At 41.0% G+C, this 18,291-nt stretch overlaps 1 protein-coding gene across 2 annotated transcripts in view; it reads right to left on the reverse strand.

Moving 5' to 3' along the window:
• SP9 (Sp9 transcription factor) overlaps nucleotides 1-18,291 on the reverse strand; it is a 46,866-nt gene that overhangs the window by 25,053 nt on the left and 3,522 nt on the right. The gene's annotated exons all lie outside the window — the stretch shown is intronic.

The following is an 18,291-nucleotide window of genomic DNA, read 5'->3' on the forward strand; positions in this document are numbered from 1 at the left end:
AGAAGGCAGAAGAGATGTGTTGACTGTATAGCAAGGGCAGACCAAGGGAAAGGAGTTTTGAAAGTTGAACATTTTCATCTTAAAACATGAAGTTTAGCTGGGTGCTATGGCTCATCTCTGTAATTCCAGCAAATTACAAGAGAATCGCTTGAGGCCAGGAGTTCGAGACCAGCTTGGGCTATGTAGTGAGATTCCATCTCTACCAAAAAAAAAAATACATTTTTTAAAATTAGGGTGATGTGGTGGTGTGCAATGTAGTCTCAGCTACTCAGGAGGCTGAGGTGGGAGGACTGCTTGAGCCCAGGAGTTTGAGACTACAGTGAGCTGTGATAGTCTCACTATTCTCCAGCCTGGGTAACAGAGCAAGACCCTGTCTCTAAAACAAAACCAAAAACCAAAAAACATTAAGTTTAATGGAATACATCTCAGTTAATAGTTACATTACAAGAGGAGGCCTTAGCTCAGAGCAAATCCAGTTTTCTGTGTGTCTAGTTGTACCATAATTGAACGATGAGGAAAGAAGTATACAGTAATGTATGTAAGTCAGGGTTTGTTTGGCTACAGGTGTGAAAGTAATCAGAAACCAAAATACAGAACATTGGCTTGAAGTGCAGAAAGAAGTTTACTTCCAAACTGATATGGTGGCTCCATGGATCATCAAGGATCTGAGTGTCTTTTCTCTCCCCTTTTATCCCCATGTGTCTATGTCATCTATGATTTTTTTAAAATTATTTTTTATTTCAATAGGTTTTGGGGGAACAAGCGGTGTTTGGTTACATGGATAAGTTCTTTAGTGGCGATTTCTGAGATTTTGGTGCACCCGTCACCCAAGCAGTGTACACTGTACCTAACATGTAGTGTTTTATTTCTCACCCCCTTCCCACACTTTCCCCTGAGTCTCCAAAGTGCATTGTATTATTCTTTTTTTTTTTTTTTTTGAGACGGAGTTTCACTCTTGTTACCCAGGTTGGAGTGCAATGGCGTGATCTCGGCTCACCGCAACCTCCGCCTCCTGGGATCAGGCAATTCTCCTGCCTCAGCCTCCTGAGTAGCTGGGACTACAGGCACGTGCCACCATGCCCAGCTAATTTTTTGTATTTTTAGTAGAGACGGGGTTTCACCATGTTGACCAGGATGGTCTCGATCTCTCGACCTCGTGATCCACCCGCCTCGGCCTCCCAAAGTGCTGGGATTACAAGCTTGAGCCACCGCGCCCAGCCTGCATTGTATTATTCTTATGCCTTAGCATCCTCATTGAGTGCTTCTCTTTTAATATCTCACCTATTTTTCTTCGTACACAGCCTCATAGATCAAGATGCTTCAGTTCCAGCGACTGTTTCTCTGTTCTAGTGTGTAAGAAGGAGAAAGGGCAAAGAAAACATGCCCTCTACCCTTACAAACACTTCCCAGAAACTCAGCTCAACAATTCAGTTAACATCTCATGGACTAGAATTTACTCACAGCCACATCTAGCTGAGAGGAAGGTTGGGAAATACAGTTTGTTGTTGTTGTTGTTGTTGTTGTTGTTGTTGTTTTGCTTCTAGCTAAAAATTCTATAACCAAACACTATGGTTTGAATGTTTTTGTTCCCTCCAAATTTATGTGCTGGAAGTTTAATCCTCATTGCGACAGTGCTGAGAGGTGGGGCTGAATGGGAGGTGTTTCAGCCATGAGGGCTCTACCCTTGTGAGTGGATTGATGCTGCTGTTTAAAAAGAGTTTGCAGGAGTGGGCTCTCTCTCTTCTGCTCTTCTGCTATGTGAGGAACACTGTTCCTCTTCCTCTGGAGGATGCAGAGTTCAAGGCACCATCTTGGGGGCAGAGACCAGCCCCTCACCAGATGCTAAACAGGCTGGTGCTTTGATCTCAGACTTCTCAGCCTCCAGAACTGTGAACAATAAATATCTGTTTATTATAAGTTCCCCAGCCTCAGATGTTCTGAGCACAAATAGGCTAAAGCACTAAGGAAAAATGGGAGCTAACAGACAGTATTCCCTTACACAAAATAAGTCTTATGGGAAAGGAGGGATGATCTAGGAACCAATAAACTGTTGTGGTGAAATAAATTTATATGATGCTTGGATAGTCAGTGTGTGACCAAATAGAAAAATGATTTTAAACTTTATTCTACCCAAATGAACATCAATAATTCAAGAATTAGATTTAAATAAGACAAAAAATTATTCTTGATGTTATTAGTGTGAAAGTGGCATTGTGGTAGTGATGTTAGGAAAATGCCCTTACTTTTTAAAGATTTATATTGAGGATGAAGGAGTGAAATGACATGATCTTTGGCATTTACTTAGAATATATCTACAGGCCAAATGCAATAGCTCAATGCCTGTAATCCCAGCACTTTGGGAGGCTGAAGCAGGAAGATCACTTGAGCCCTGGAATTCAAGACCAGTCTGAGCAACACAGTGGGACATTGTCTCTACAAAAAAATAACTAAAAATTAGCCAGGCATGGTGACACACCTGTAGCCAGTCCAAGCTACTAGGGAGGCTGAGTAGGAGGATTGCTTGAGCCCAGGAGGTTGAGCCTGCAGTGGGCTGTGTTCAAGCCACTGTGCTCCAGCCTGAGTGACAGAGCAAGACTTTGTCTCAAAAAAACTAAACAAAAACAAAAAAACTTCTACAAAGAAATAAAGGGGGAAGATGAAAAATATATAGTCAAAATCTTGATCATTGTTAATTTGGGGTTGGGAGCGGAGGCTCACACCTGTAATCCCAGCACTTTCAGAGGCCGAGATGGGCAGATCCCTTGAGTTCAGGAGTTCAAGACCAACCTGGGCAACATGGCAAATACCCTATCTTTACAAAAATACAAAAATTAGCTGGGCATGGTTGTGTATCCCATGTTCCTGGCTATTTGAGAGGCTGGGGTGGGAGGATCATCTGAGCCTAGGAGGTCAAGGCTGCAGTGAGCCGTGAGATCATGCCACTGTACCCCCGCCTGGGTGACAGAATGAGACCTTGTCTCAAAAAAAAATTTTTTTTAAATTTGGGGTATGAGTACATGGAATTTATTGTACTTTTTTAAAGTATGTTTGAAATGTTTTATTAAACAAACTTTTTTGTAAATAATCAGGATCAAAATTTCTAAATCTTAGTTTGGAATATCAGTACCATGTATCCTTGGCGAATTTAATGTTTCTGTGTTTGGGCTTTTTCATTAGTCAAATGCAAATAATAATACCTTGCCTAACTAGTTAACAGTACTGTACTGAAGGCCAAATATAAAAATGCCCATGAAAGAGTTTCAGAACCTATAATGTAATATGATATCAGATATTGTTGATAATATGCTTGCTGTCATTTTTATTCATGTGAGACCAGAGTCCATGCCCTATTATTCACTGCTGTATCTCTAATGACTGGTAAAATGCCTGACACACAATATATATAAAATAAATGTTCGATACATGAGAACAAAAATTAAGAAAAAAATTGTAAATGAAATTGACATGAACTAGTAAGGACAGAAGAGACCTGGGAAGTCATCCAATAACCTCACGTTACATATGAAGAAACTGAGCCCAGAGCAATTAAAGGACCCACCTAACACAACACAGGTGGCAGAACTGCAGTACAGTCAAGCAGATAAAGGCACAGTCATCCTTAAAATCACAAGGGAAACACCACAGACTCCAGGAGAATGTTGCTCCATTTTTAGCTACTTCAAGAAAATCATGCCATCATATCATCACATCACTTCTTGTTGCAGTCATAAGGAACAGTGTATTCTCTAGCAGCACTCAGACTTTGTTCCATTAACAACTGTTACCAAACAGGAGGCAGTACAGACTCAAAAATCCTTTTGTCACATTTTGGTTCTAATGTTTCCAATGATAAGAACTGGTCCCGTGGATGGAACAACTACTTATAATCTTTTCTTTAAAAGTTCTTGTAGGCTAGGTGTGGTGGCTCATGCCTGTAATCCCAGCACTTTGGGAGGTTGAGACAGGTGGATCAACTGAGGTCAGGAGTTCGAGACCAGCCTGGCCAACATGGTGAAACCCTGTCTTTACTAAAAATGCAAAAATTAGCTGGGTGTGGTGGTGGGCACCTGTAATATCAGCTACTCAGGAGGCTGAGGCAGGGGAATCACTTGAACTCAGGAGGCGGAGATTGCAGTGAGCCAAGATTGCACCACTACACTCCAGCCTGGGTGACAAGAGTGAAACTTTGTCTCAAAAAATAAAAAAAGTTCTCATAATACTGTTAAACAGTCTTTGTGGCCAACAGCTACAAATTCTGAGCAAATATTTCATGGAAATCTTCTCCTTGAGTATGCATCTGGATCAACTGTGTCAACCATGTCCTGATATAACAGGGCTGAGTCAGGATAGTATTTTTCAGAAGAGCACTCTACTTTGATGTGCGGGATATGTGCTCATCAATTCCCAAGCCAATAGCACCAGACAGCAATCATTTAGTAGCCAAGTTTCAAGGACAGAAATTATCCAACATTTATTTATTTATTTTGGCATTTTTTTTTTTTTTTTTTTTTTGAGATGAAGTTTCTCTCTTGTTGCCCAGGCTGGAGAGCAATGGCACAATCTTGGCTCACTGCAACCTCCGCTTCCTGGGTTTCTGCAATTCTCCTGCCTCAGCCTCCCAAGTGACTAGGATTACAGGCACATGACACCATGCCCGGCTAATTTTTTTGTATCTTTTAGTAGAGACAGGATTTCACTATGCTGGTCAGGCTGGTCTTGAACCTGTAATCTCAGGTGATCCACCCACCTCGGCCTCCCAAAGTGCTGGGATTACAGGTGTGAGCCACCACACCCTGCCAAAAATATTTATTTTTGCTCATGAGTCTATGGCAGGCATCCCCAAACTACGGCCCATGGGCCGCATGTGGCCCCCTGAGGCCATTTATCTGGCCCTCCGCCACACTTCAGGAAGGGGCACCTCTTTCATTGGTGGAAAGTGAGAGGAGCACAGTATGTGGCGGCCCTCCAACGGTCTGAGGGACAGTGAACTGGCCCCCTGTGTAAAAAGTTTGGGGATGCCTGGTCTATGGATTCGCTAGGCTGTTTTGCTATTGAGCTAGTCTTGATTGATTTCAGCTGGGTTCACTGGTATCTGTGATCAGCTGGCAGGTCAGCTGGGAGCTAATTGGACTAGGATGGCTATGGCTGCTATGACTCATCTCTGTGCTTTCAGGTTTCCTATCATGGTGGAGGAAAGTTTCCAAACAAGCAAGCAGAAGACACACAGGGCTTCTTTCTCAAGGCCTCAGGTCAGAACTGGCATATTCACTTATGCTTCATCCTATTGGTTAAGCAATTAACAAGGCCAGTAGAGATTCAAGGGAAGGGAAAATGGACTTCATATTTAGATGAGGGAAGCTGTGAAGTCACATCATAAGGGGCATAGATACTGGGAAGAGAAGAACTGGGGCCATTTTTGCACTCATTTTATTACAATAAAGATGAAATGTTGCTAAGGATACTTCAGTGAACTTTCTCCTTGGAGTATTCTCAGCCAACCAAACACATAGCACATAGCCTTTACCTCTTGAGTGGGGAGAAAAGGAGCACTTTATTGAAATAGTGGAGATAAGTTTGAAGTCAGGCAGGCTGGCAACAGATATAGACTTTACAAAACCAGGCATGGATGTTATTTTTTTGTTGTTGTTTGTAAAGTTTGTCCATGCCCAATAACAACATGGATTTCTATGTTCTGGGTCTTACACCCTTATAGCGGTTCAATTAATCCTCACAACCACCAAATTAAATATAATTAATCCATATTTTATAGACAAGTTAACTGAGGCTTAGGAAGGTTAAACTGTCTAATCAAGGTTTCTCAACTATAATTGGGAGAATATAGATTCACACCCAACTCACTCTAACTTCAAGGGCTGTAGGAGACGCCACACATTATCTCCCGAAATGCAGGAGCTCCCTCTACCCTGTAAATTTCACTGCACATCCATTTGGAGGTACAGAAAAACCCAATAATTTCCATTTTAATTTTTATTTGCAGTTAATATGGTAAAGCAGGATGGTGTCATATCTTAACAAAGGTGTCTATAAACTTTTTTTTTTTTAAGCCAGATAGTAAATATTTTAGGCCTATGGGTCATATAGTCTTTGTTGCAACTCTTGGCTTTGTTTTTGTAGAACAAAAGCAGCCAGAGACAATATGTAAATGAATGGGTTTGGCTGTGTGCCAATAAACTTTATTTATAGAACCAGGTGACCAGCCAGATTTGTCGTAGAGGATTTGATAAGAAGCCAGGACTTAGCTAAAATGTACTCTGTTCCAAAGGTCAGTTTGAAGTGTTCTCCAACTCCTCTCAAACATTATAATAATGATGTACATTATAATTCCTATATGCTACTAATAAAATGTTATTTTTAAAATAAGGCAAAAGTATGGCTGTCATACAAATATGTTAAAAAGTTAAAGATTTTGCCAGGTGTGATGGTTCATGCCTATATTCCCAACACTTTGGGAGGCTGAGGCAGGTGGATCACTTGAGGTCAGGAGTTCGAGACCAACCTGGCCAACATGGTGAAACCTTGTCACTACTAAAAATACAAAAATTAGCTGGACATGGTGGTGCAACTGTAGTCCCAGCTACTCAGGAGGCTGAGGCAAGAGAATCATTTGAACCCCAGAAGCAGAGGTTGCAGTGAGCCAAGATCCCACCACTGCACTCCAGCCTGGATGTCAGAGTGAGACTTTGTCTCAAAAATAAAATAAAATAAAAATAAAAATAAAAAACAAAGTCAAAGATTTTATTTAACACATTCATTAATTAAAAAAACACTAATAAATTAAAACCAGTTGAAAGGGGATTAAAAGAACAAACACATATAGGAGCAATCAGGAATGCCAAAATGAATTTGTCAATAGATGAAAACTGATCGATATTTATAAGAAATAGAATAATGCTTGGAATCATCTTTTCCACAGAGTGGTCATCAATTGCATCTTCAACAAACACAATTTATTGCCCGGTCTATGGAAAAGACTCATTTGCATTACTGTCGGGTTTTTTTCAAGACAGGGCCTTGCTCTGTCATCCAGGCTGGAATGCAGTGGTGCCATCTTGGCTCACAGCAACCTCTGCCTCCTGGGTTCAAGTGATTCTCATGCCTCAGCCTTTCGAATAGCTGGGATTACAAGCATGTACCACCATGCCTGTTTAATTTTTGTTATTTTAGTAGAGACAGGGTTTCACTATGTTATCCAGGGTGGTCTTGAACTCCTGGCCTCAAGTGATCCACATGCCTTGGCCTCTCAAAGTGCTGGGATTACAGGCATGAGCTACCACTCCCAGCCTGATTTTTTTTTTTTTTTTTTTTTTGCACCCATGCTGTTGATTGCTAAATGTAATAGTCTGATCGTAACACTGAATAAATGTCTTTTTTTTTTTTTTTTTTTAATGTGCTGTGTAAAGTTAGTCTACGCTGAAGCCATCTTGGTAAATTTCCCCCAACAGTGTGAAGTTAGAATTCTTTCAGGGTGATGCCAGGTTCTTTTTGGAATTTATATGCAACCTGCTTGGGTGGAAAAGCCATTGTTTTCAGAAACCTTGGTGTAGTTGAACTGATAGTTACTGTTGCAACCTGAAGTTCACCATTAAAAGGGATTACCCAGGCTGGGCATGGTGGCTCAAGCCTGTAATCCCAGCACTTTGGGAGGTCGAGGCGGGTGGATCACGAGGTCAAGAGATTGAGACCATCCTGGTCAACATGGTGAAACCCCGTCTCTACTAAAAATACAAAAAATTAGCTGGGCATGGTGGCGCATGCCTGTAATCCCAGGTACTCAGGAGGCTGAGGCAGGAGAATTGCCTGAACCCAGGAGGCGGAGGTTGCGGTGAGCCGAGATCGCACCATTGCACTCCAGCCTGGGTAACAAGAGTGAAACTCCATCTCAAAAAAAAAAAAAGGATTACCCAAGCAAAATCATGGAATTATTGGTTATAAAAATGATAGCTGGCACATCCCATGCAATATATGTAAATTGAATAATAGTGCCAGATAAAATTATAGATGAGAATGAAGCTTGTGTATCATCCATTATCATGTGTAATCAATAAATGATTACATTCTCTTAGAAAAAAAAGAAGCAAGAATCAAACAAAAATCAGATTTCCTATTAACATTAGATGCTCAAAAACAGAACAGATACCTTCGAAGTTTAGAGTAAAAGTTATTTTAAGTGTAGAATTTTATTTCCATTCAAACTTTTCACTTGAGAGTGAGAGCAAAGCATGGTTATGCTCAGAAGTTTAATAACTAAGAAGATTTAATAGCCATATAAATTCCAGATAAATTAAAAACTTAAATGTGGTACAGATTTGTTTCCAGCCCAGATGGAGTCACAGAGACCAGATTTACCCTTCTGCCTGAAATCACTAAAAATAATCAGACAAAATCTATTAAACAATGGTTTTTCACTGGACATGAGACAAGGAAGAGTGATCCCTGAGAGATGGGCAGCTAGTCAAGTGAGCCCAGTGATTGTCTGAGCTTAGTGCCTGAGGAGAGTTTCCAGGCTGCAGGGCACAAGCATTAAAGGGGGAACCCAAGCAAGATGCAGTGACCTTCCGGACTTAAGAGAAAGACCTGAAAGTTGAAGAGATGAAGGTGGGAAAGACCAAAAAGACCAAAGCTGTTGGAGTTTGCAGAATAAAATACTGGAGAGGAGAAAGGTTCTCAGAGAAAGAATCACCAAAATGTCCAGAGGTTCTCCCTCACATACTCAGCTGAGTACTGTCCAGCACATGCACGGGGTTTGGAAATGACACATGAAAAGAGCTACTCATAAGAAGCTCATGTGGGGCCAGGAATAGTGCCGATTCCCCCCAGTCACACTTGAAAACCTCATAAATAATGGGGTTTTGGGTAGAGTACTCAGAAGGGTTTTGCCTCCATAGTGGGAAAAATTTAGCCCTAGGTTAAATGTTATTCTGATCTCACCTAAAGAGGCTTAAAAGCAAGAACTGAAAGGATCAAACTTTTTCCAGGTAACATAGTTGCATCTCAGAACAAAGCTGAAGGATGTTTACAGGTATATGAGAATATCCAGCACCCAACAAAGTAAAATTTACAATGTCTGACACACAATTTAAAAAAGACAACTCTAAGGCATGCAAAGAAGCAGAAAAATTATAAGGAGAAAAAATCAATCAATCAAAACTGCATAAAATGGACATAGTTGATAGCATTAGTAGACATGGGCAGGGCATGGTGGCTCACGCCTATAACCCTAGTACTTTGGGAGGGCAAAGCAGGCAGATCCCTTGAGCCCAGGAGTTTGAGACCAGCCTGGGCAACATGGCGAAACGCTGTTTCTACAAAAAATGCAAAAATGAGCCAAGTATGATGGCACACGCCTGTAGTCCCAGCTACTTGGGAGGCTGAGGTGACAGAATCACTGGGGAGGTTGAGGCTGCAGTAAGCTGAGATCGCACCACTATACTCTATCATGGATAAGACCCTGTCTCACAAAAAAAGGAGACAAGGACATTAAAACAGCAATTATAACTGTATTCCTTGTATCTCAAAATCTAGAGTAATAGTTTTCAAGGCCAGGCACGGTGGCTCAAGCCTGTAATCCCAGCACTTTGGGAGGCCGAGGCGGGTGGATCAAGAGGTCGAGAGATCGAGACCATCCTGGTCAACATGGTGAAACCCCGTCTCTACTAAAAAATACAAAAAGTAGCTGGGCATGGTGGCATGTGCCTGTAATCTCAGCTACTCAGGAGGCTGAGGCAGGAGAATTGCTTGAACCCAGGAGGCGGAGGTTGTGGTGAGCCGAGATCGCGCCATTGCACTCCAGCCTGGGTAACAAGAGCGAAACTCCGTCTCAAAAAAAAAAAAAAATAGTTTTCAGTAGAGGCATATTTCACATCCCTGGTGACATCTGGCAATGTCTGGAGATAGTTTGGTTGTCACAACTTGGGGGTAGTGGTGCCACTGGCATGATGTAGGTAGAATCCAGGGATTCTAAACATTCTTTATGTACCAAATAGCCCCACAAGACAAAAAAATTATCTAGCCCAAATTGTCAGGAGTGCTGAGGTTGAGAAACTCTGATCTAGAGGAAGATTAAATATGTTAAATAAAGACATAGGAAATATGAAAAAGATACAAACTGAACTTTTGAAGATAAAAATAACAATGACTAAGATTAAAAATACATTGGACAGGATCAATGACAGGTTAGACATTGCAGAAAAATATGAGTGAACTTTAAAACATGGCAATATAAGCCATGCAAAATGAAACTCACAATATAAGTCTGGGGTATAAGAAAAAAGAAACAGATCATTGGTAAGCTGTGGGACAATGTCAAGTTAAAACAAAAATTAGCTGGGTGTGACAGTGGGCGCCTGTACTCCCAGTTACTCAGAAGGCTGAGGCAGAAGAATCACTTGAATCCAGGAAGCAAAGGTTGCAATGAGCCAAGATGGCACCACTGCTCTCCAGCCTGGGCAACAGAGTGAGACTCCATCTCAAAAAACAAAACAAAACAAAACAAAAAACAAACAAACAAAAAAAACCCAGAGGAGAAAGAACATATAATATGTACAGAAGAAAGGAGATAATGACGACAGAACATTTCTGGTGGCCTAATATATATGTAGTTGGAGTCCTGAAGGAAAGGGGTGATAGAAAAAAAGATCTAGGAAGAAATACAAGCCATGACATTTCCAAATTTGATAAAAGCTATAAACCAACAGATACAAGAAGCTCAACAAACTAGAAGCACAAAAAATGTGAAGAAAACGACACCAAGGCAAAATCATAATCAAGTCACTTAAAACAAATTATAAAGAAAAAATATTAAAAGCAGCCAGAGAGCCGGCCGGGTACAGTGGCTCATGCCTATAATTCCAGCACTTTGGGAGGCTGAGCTGGGTGGATGACCTGAGGTAAGGAGTTAAATACCAACCTTGCCAACATGCTGAAACCCCACCTCTACTAAAAACACAAAAATCAGCCAGGTGTGATGGCGGGTGCCTGTAATCTCAGCTACTTGGGAGATTGAGGCAGGAGAATTGCTCGAACCAGGAGGCAGAGGTTGCAGTGAGCTGAGATCGTGCCACTGCACTCCAGCCTGGGTGACAGAAAGACTCCAACTCAAAAAAAAAAAAAAAAAAAAAAGCAGGCAGGGGAGAAAGAAGATATAACATGTACAGAAGAAAGGAGATAATCATGATCAACATTTCTTGTCAGAGACAAGGTAAACGAAAGAAAATAGTGGAACAAAATCTTTAAAATACTTAAAAAGAAAAAGCTGTCAACCTAAAATTATATATTAAGATATCTTTTAAGCCAGCACATGGTGGTGCATGTCTGTAGTCCCAGCTATTCAGGAGGCTGAGGTGGGAGGATCACTTGAGCCCAGGAGTTTAAGTTCAGCCTGGGCAACATAGTTAGATTCCATCTCTAAATAAATAAATATATCTTAAAAAATAAGACAAAATAAAGACCTTTTAGATATTAAAAAGCTGAAAGGACTTATCACCAGCATATCCACATTGCAGAAAATATTAAAGAAAATATTTTAGGCAGAAAGAACAGTTGGAAATATAAACCTACATAAAGGAATAAAGAGCACTGGAAACAGAAACTATGTAGGTAAATATATAAAATTTTTATCTTATTATGTCAATATTTTAAAAAGATAATTGCCTAGCCAGAGCAATGAGGCAAGAGAAATAAAGGGCATCCAAGCTGGGAAGGAGAAAGTCAAATTTGCAAACAATATGATCTTATATATAGAAAACCCTAAAAGTGCCACCAAAAACTCTTAGAACTGAAAAAAAAGTTTCGTAAAGTTACAGGATATGAAATTCACATACAAAAATCAGTAGGATTTTTATACATCAACAAGGAATTAGCAGAATAAGGAATCAAGAAAGCAATCCAATTTACAATAGCTACTCCCCCAAAATTCCTAGGAATCAATTTAACAAAGAAGGTGAAAGCTAAAGATGTTTCTCTACAAACTATAGAAAAACTATAAAACACTGATGAAAAAAATTGAAGAGGATGCATTCAAAAATGGAAAGATATTCCATGTTCATGTTTCTAATATTATTGGAAGAATATTGTGAAAATGACCATATTACTAAAAGTGATCTACAGATTCAACACTATCCCTATAAAAAATATTAATGACATTCTTCACAGAAATAGAAAAAAAAAATCTTAAAATTCCTATGTAACCACAAAAAGCTCCGAATAGCCAAAGCAATCGTGAACAAAAAGAACAAAATTAGAGGCATCACATTATTGGACTTCAAAATATACTACAGAGCTGTAGTAACAAAACAAGATGGCACTAGCACAAAAACAGGCAAACAGATGATTGGGACAGAATGGAGAGCCCAAAAGTAAATCCATATATTGCAGTTAACTTATTTTCAACAAAGATGCCAAGAACATTTATTGGGGAAGGCACAGTCTTTTCAATAAATGGTGATGGAAAACTGAATATTTGTATGTAAAAAAAAAAAAAAATGAAACTAGACTCCTGTCTCTCACCATATTAAAAAAAAAAAAAGAAAAAAAGGAGGGGATCCAAGATGGCCAAGTAGGAGCAGCTCTGGATTGCAGCTCCCAGCAAGAGTACAGAGGGTAAGTGGTCATCACATTTCCAGATGGATTTTTATTGCCCACAGACCAGGAGATTCCCAGACGAAGGAGCCCTACAGGTCTCCAGCGTGGCTGTTTCGGCCAGAGCAGCAGGTCTCCCACAAAAACTCACATGGGTCCAGGTGCCATTTCAGCTGGCGACTGGAGTGCCTGGGAGACAGAGTCACCCATTCAACTGATAAAAATGTGACTCAAGGCCAGGCGCGGTGGCTCATGCCTGTAATCCCAGCACTTTGGGAGGCCGAGGTGGGTGGATCACGAGGTCAAGAGATCGAGACCATCCTGGTCAACATGGTGAAACCCCGTCTCTACTAAAAATACAAAAAATTAGCTGGGCATGGTGGCACATGCCTGTAATCCCAGCTACTCAGGAGGCTGAGGCAGGAGAATTGCCTGAACCCAGGAGGCGGAGGTTGCGGTGAGCCGAGATCGCACCATTGCTCTCCAGCCTGGGTAACGAGAGTGAAACTCCGCCTCAAAAAAAAAGTGACTCAAATAGGGTGACAGGCCAGGAGATTCCTGGGTGGAAAAGTGCCATGAGTCTCCAGCTCGGCTGTTTCAGCCAGCACAGTGGGTCTCTGCACAAAATTTCACACAAATCCAGGCGCTTTTTCAACTGGCAACTGGAACGCCTGGGAGACAGAGTCACCCATTCAACTGACAAAAAGGGGACTGAGGCAGGGAGCCAGGTGATCAGGCTCGGCTGGTCCCATCCCCACAAAGACCAGCAATCTGAAATGCTCTGGATTGAGAGTTTCACAGCAAGCACAGCTGAACCCGGGATGGTCCATTTCTGTGGGGGAGGGGCGTCCACCATTGCCAAGGCAGTCCACCTTTACCAAGGTGGCCTGCCACTACCAAGGCAGTCTGCCATTACAGAGGCGGGTTGCCATTGCTGAGGCAGTTCTAACTATTCCCCTATAAACAGGACTGCAGGGAAGTTCACATGGCAGCTGGGAGAAGCCTACGGCAGCTAAGCAACACCTCTGCTGGCAGACTGTGACTAGGCTGCCTCCTCGCTGTGCAGGGCATCCCTGAAAAAAGGCAGCAGCATGACAGAAACTTACAAATAAAGCCCTACCTCCCTGGGACAGAGCACCTGGGGAAACAAAGGCGGTTATGAGATCTGCTGCAGCAGACTTAAATGTACCTGCCCAGCAACTCTCAACGGAACAATGGAGCTCACAACTCAGCATCTGAGCTCCTATAAAGAACAGACTGTCTCCTCAAGCAGCTCCCTGACCCCTGTATATCCAAAGAGTCACCTCATAAAGGAGAGCACAGACTGACATCTGGTGGGTATCCTGCTGGGACAAAGACAGCAGAAGAAGAAACTGGCAACAACCCTTACTGTTCTGCAGCCACTGCAGGTGATCCCCAGGCAAGAAGGGTCTGGAGTGGACCTCCAGCAGTCCTACAGGAGAGGGGTCTGACTATTAAAAGGAAAACTAAGAAACAGAAGAAAATAAGTTCATCATCAACAAACAGGACATCCACTCAGACCCCATCTGAAAGTCACCAACTACAAAGACAACAGGTAAATAAATCCACAAAGATGGGAAGAAACCAATGCAAAAAGGATGAAAACACCCAAAACCAGAATGCTTCTCCTCCTCCAAGGGATCACAACTCCTCATCAGCAAGGGAACAAGGCTGGATGGAGAACAAGTCTGATGAACTGACAGAAACAGGCTTCAGAAGGTGGGTAAAAATAAACTTCTCTGAGCTAAAAGAACATGTTCTAACCCAATGCATAGAAACTAAGAACCTTGAAAAAAGGTTTGATGAAATGCTAATGAGAATAAACAGCATAGAGAAGAATATAAATGAATTGATGAAAAACACAACACAAGAACTTCGCAAAGCATACCCAAGTTTCAAAAGCCGAATTGACCAAGCGGAAGAAAGGATATCAGAGGGTGAAGACCAACTCAATGGAATAAAAGGAGAAGGAAAGAATAGAGAAAAAAGAGTAAAAAGAAACAAACAAAGCCTCCAAGAAATATGGGATTATGTGAAAAGACCTCATCTGCAATTGATAGGTGTACCTGAATGTGATGGAGAGAATGAATCCAAGCTGGAAAACACTCTTCGAGATATTATCCAGGAAAACTTCCCCAACCTAGCAAGGCAGGCCAATATTCAAGTCCAGGAAATACAGAGAACACCACAAAGATATTCCTCAAGAAGAGCAACCCCAAGGCACATAATTGTCAGATTCACCAGGGTTGAAATAAAGGAGAAAATGCTAAGGGCAGCCAGAGAGAAAGATTGGGTTACCCACAAAAGGAAGCCCATCAGACTCACAGTAGAGCTCTCAACAGAAACCCTGCAAGCCAGAAGAGAGTGGGGACCAATATTCAACATCCTTAAAGAAAAGAACTTTCGGCCGGGCGTGGTGGCTCAAGCCTGTAATCCCAGCACTTTGGGAGGCCGAGGTGGGTGAATCACGAGGTCAAGAGATCGAGACCATCCTGGTCAACATGGTGAAACCCCGTCTCTACTAAAAATACAAAAAATTAGCTGGGCATGGTGGCGCGTGCCTGTAATCCCAGCTACTCAGGAGGCTGAGGCAGGAGAATTGCCTGAACCCAGGAGGCGGAGGTTGCGGTGAGCCGAGATCGCGCCATTGCACTCCAGCCTGGGTAACAAGAGCAAAACTCTGTCTCAAAAAAAAAAAAAAAAGAAAAGAACTTTCAACCTAGAATTTCATATCCAGCCAAACTGAGTTTCATAAGCGAAGGAGAAATAAAATCCTTTTCAAACAAGCAATTACTCAGAGATTTCATCACGACCAGGCCTGCTTCACAAGAGCTCCTAAAAGAAGCACTAAACATAGAAAGGAACAACCAGTACCAGCCACTCGAAAAACACACCAAAATGGTAAATAGTATCGACACAATGAAGAAACTTCATCAACTAGCATAACAATATTAACCCTAAATGTAAACAGGCTAAATGCCCCAATCAAAAGACCCAGACTGGCAAATTGGATAAAAAGTCAAAACCCATCGGTGTGCTGTATCCAGGAAACCCATCTCACAGGCAAGGATACACATAGGCTCAAAATAAAGGAATGGAGGAAGGTCTACCAAGCAAATGGAGAGCAAAAAAAAGCAGGAGTTGCAATCCTAGTCTCTGATAAAATAGACTTCAAACCAACAAAGATCAAAAGAGACAAGGAAGGACATTACATAATGGTAAAAGGATCAACGCAACATGAAGAGCTAATGATCCTAAATATATATGCACCCAATACAGGAGCACCCAGATACATAAAGCAAGTTCTTAATGACTTACAAAGAGACTTAGACTCCCACACAATAATAGTGGGACAGTTTAACACCCCACTGTCAATATTACACAGATCAATGAGACAGAAAATTAACAAAGATATCCAGGACTTGAACTCAGACATGGACCAAGCAAACCTAATAGACATTTACAGAACTCTCCACCCCAAATTCACAGAATATACATTCTTCTCAGCACCACATCATACCTACTCTAAAACTGACCACACAATTGGAAGTAAATCACTCCTCAGCACATGCAAAAGAACGGAAATCGTAACAGTCTCTCAGACGACAGTGCAATCAAGTTAGAATTCAGAATTCAGAAACTAACTCAGAACTGCACAGCTTAATGGAAACTGAACAACTGGCTCTTGAATGTTGACTGGATAAACAATGACATGAAGGCAGAAATAAAGATGTTCTTTGAAACCAATGAGAACGAAGATACAACATACCAGAATCTCTGGGGCACATTTAAAGCAGTGTCTAGAGGAAAATATATAGCAATAAATGCCCACATGAGAAGCAAGGAAAGATATAAAATCGACACCCTATCATCAAAATTGAAAGAGCTAGAGGCACAAGATCAAACAAACTCAAAACCTTGCAGAAGACAAGAAATAACTAAGATCAGAGCAGAATTGAAGGAGACAGAGACACAAAAAAACCCTTCAAAAATCAATAAATCCAGGAGCTGTTTTTTGAAAAGATCAACAAAATAGACCACTAGCCAGATTAATAAAAAAGAAAAGAGAGAATAATCAAATAGATGCAATAAAAAATGATAAAGGGGATATCATCACAGATTCCACAGAAATACAAAAAAGCCATCAGAGATTACTACAAACAACTCTATGCATATAAACCAGTAAACCTGGAAGAAATGGATAAATTCCTGGACACATGCATCCTCCCAAGCCTAAACATGGAAGAGGTCAAAACCCTGAATAGAGCAATAACAAGGGCTGCAGTTGAGGCAGCAATTAATAGCCTACCAACCAAAAAAAGCCCAGGTCCAGATGGGTTCACAGCTGAATTCTACCAGACATAAAAAGAGGAGCTGGTACCACTCCTTCTGAAACTATTCGAAACAATCCAAAAAGAGGGAATCCTTCCCAAATCGTTTTATGAGATTAACATCATCTTGATACCAAAACCTGGCAACAAGAAAAGAAAACTTCAGGCCAATATCCATGATGAACATAGATGCAAAAATCTTCAATAAAATACTGGCAAACCAACTGCAACAGCACATCAAAAAGTTTATCCACCATGATGAAGTAGGCTTCATCCCGGGGGTGCAAGGCTGGTTCAACATACACAAGTCTATAAACGTAATTCACCACATAAACAGAACCAAAGACATAAACCACATGATTATCTCAATTGATGCAGATAAGGCCTCTGACAAAATTCAACAGCACTTTATGCTAAAAACTATCAATAAACTAGGTATTGATGGAATGTATCTCAAAATAATAAAAGCTATTTATGACAAACTCACAGCCAATATCATACTGAATGGGCAAAAACTGGAAGCATTCCCTTTGAAATCTGGCACTAGACAAGGATGCCCTCTCTCACCACTCCTACTCAGTAATATAGTATTGGAAGTTCTAGCCAGAGCAATCAGGCAAGAAAAAGAAATAAACAGTATTCAATTAGGAAAGGAGGAAGTCAAATCATCTCTATTTGCAGACGACATGATTGTATATTTAGAAGATCCCATCATCTCAGCCCAAAATCTCCTGAAACTGATAAGCAATTTCAGCAAAATCTCAGGATACAAAATCAAAGTGCAAAAATCACAAGCATTCCTATACAACAATAACAGATTTAAAGAGAGCCAAATCAAGAATGAACTGCCATTCGCAATTGCTACAAAGAGAATAAAATACCTAGGAATACAACTAAGAAAGAATGTAAAGGACCTCTTCAAGGAGAACTACAAACCACTGCTCAATGAAATAAGAGAGGACACAAACAGATGGAGAAACATTTCATGCTCATGGTTAGGAAGAATCAATATCATGAAAATGGCCATACTGCCCAAAGTAATTTGTAGATTCAACACTATCCCCATCAAGCTACCAATGACCTTCTTCACAGAACTAGAAAAAACCACCTTAAACTTCATATGGAACCAAAAGAGAGCCTGCATAGCCAAGTCGATTCTAAGCAAAAAGAACAAAGCTGGAGGCATCACACTATCTGACTTCAAACTATACTACAAGGCTACAGTAATCAAAACAGCATGTTAGTGGTACCAAAACAGATATATAGACCAATGGAACAGAACAGAGGCCTTGGAAGCAATGCTACACATCTACAACCATCTGATCTTTGATAAACCTGACAA

This window comes from Saimiri boliviensis, chromosome 5 (genome assembly GCF_048565385.1).
Source record: "Saimiri boliviensis isolate mSaiBol1 chromosome 5, mSaiBol1.pri, whole genome shotgun sequence".
Classification (NCBI taxonomy): domain Eukaryota; kingdom Metazoa; phylum Chordata; class Mammalia; order Primates; family Cebidae; genus Saimiri; species Saimiri boliviensis.